The sequence below is a fragment of the Colobus angolensis genome, unplaced genomic scaffold (genome assembly GCF_000951035.1).
Source record: "Colobus angolensis palliatus isolate OR3802 unplaced genomic scaffold, Cang.pa_1.0 Scaffold28, whole genome shotgun sequence".
NCBI classification, from domain to species: domain Eukaryota; kingdom Metazoa; phylum Chordata; class Mammalia; order Primates; family Cercopithecidae; genus Colobus; species Colobus angolensis.
The window spans coordinates 6621624-6623087 of NW_012116043.1; positions in this window are offsets into that span (position 1 = coordinate 6621624).

Below are 1464 nucleotides of genomic sequence, written 5' to 3' on the forward strand. Positions count from 1 at the left end.
AGTATTTTTCCACTTTTCTCACAATCTGAAAACCTACCACTCAAAGAAAAACTCACTGATATGATTAGATGGTATAAACATTCATCCTTATTCATTTTTAATAAGGCAAAACATTTGCTTTCCAAATTTTCCACAGTAATACATATGAAACAGTAAAAATCTGTTGTGCATAAAATGTGCAGATGTAATTTAAGTAATAATTACAAAGTCAATCTGTGTAACTGACCCACCCAGATCAAGAAGAAGACATTGCCATCGTTCCTTTTTTTTTTTTTTTTTTTTTTTAAGATGGAGTTTTGCCCTTGTTCCCCAGTCTGGAGTGCAGTGGTTGTGATCTTGGTTCTCTGCAACCTCTGCCTCCAGGGTTCAAAGGATTCTCCTGCTCAGCCTCCCAAGTAGCCGAGATTACAGGCGCCCACCACCATGCCCAGCTAATTTTTGTATTTTTGTAGAGACAGTGTTTCACCATATTGGCTAGGCTGGTCTCAAATTCCTGACCTCAAGTGATCCTCCCATCTTGGCCTCCCAAGGTGCTGGGATTAAAGGCGTGAGCCACTGGGCCTGGCCATGCTATCGCTCTAAATGACCAGTGTCCCTCTTCTCCGATCCTGGCTTTCTCTCTCTTCCCCTCAAAGGATTACCCTGATTTGGGGAATAATCATTTTAGTATATACTGCTTCTGTAATCAGAAAATAACTAAAATATTAATTGTTCAAATTAATAATATAAAAATGTTGATGTGGTGATTTAATCTGGAAATTTACATGGTTATTTCTGCATTTAACAAAGACACTGAGTTCAACATCATTAATGATTAGGGAAATGCAAATCAGATCAGAGTGAGATACCACTTCTCACTCACTAGAATAGCTAAAGTTAAAAAGACAATCATAAATGTTAAAGATGTGGAGAAATTAAGACCCTCACGTATTACTAATGGGAATGTGAAATGGTGCAGCCACTTTGGAAGACAGTTTGGCATTTCCTCAAAATATGAAACACCAAGTTACCATGTGACAGGACAGAGCAATTCCACTCCTGGGTGTAGCACCAAAAGAAATGAAAACATTATGTCCACACAAAAACTTGTACACAAATGTTTATACTAGCATTATTCCTAAAAGCCAAAAAATGGAAACAACGCAAGTGTCCATCCACTGATGAATGAACAAACAAAATATGATCTGCCATACAATGGAATGTGATTCAGCCATGCAACAGAATGATGTATTGACACAGGTTATCACATGGAAAAACCTTGAAGACATCGTGGGAAGTGAAGGTCATCTATTACAAAAGACTACATAATGTGGCCGGGCGCGGTGGCTCAAGCCTGTAATCCCAGCACTTTGGGAGGCCGAGACGGGCGGATCACAAGGTCGGGAGATCGAGACCATCCTGGCTAACACGGTGAAACCCCGTCTCTACTAAAAACTACAAAAAACTAGCCGGGCGAGGTGGCGG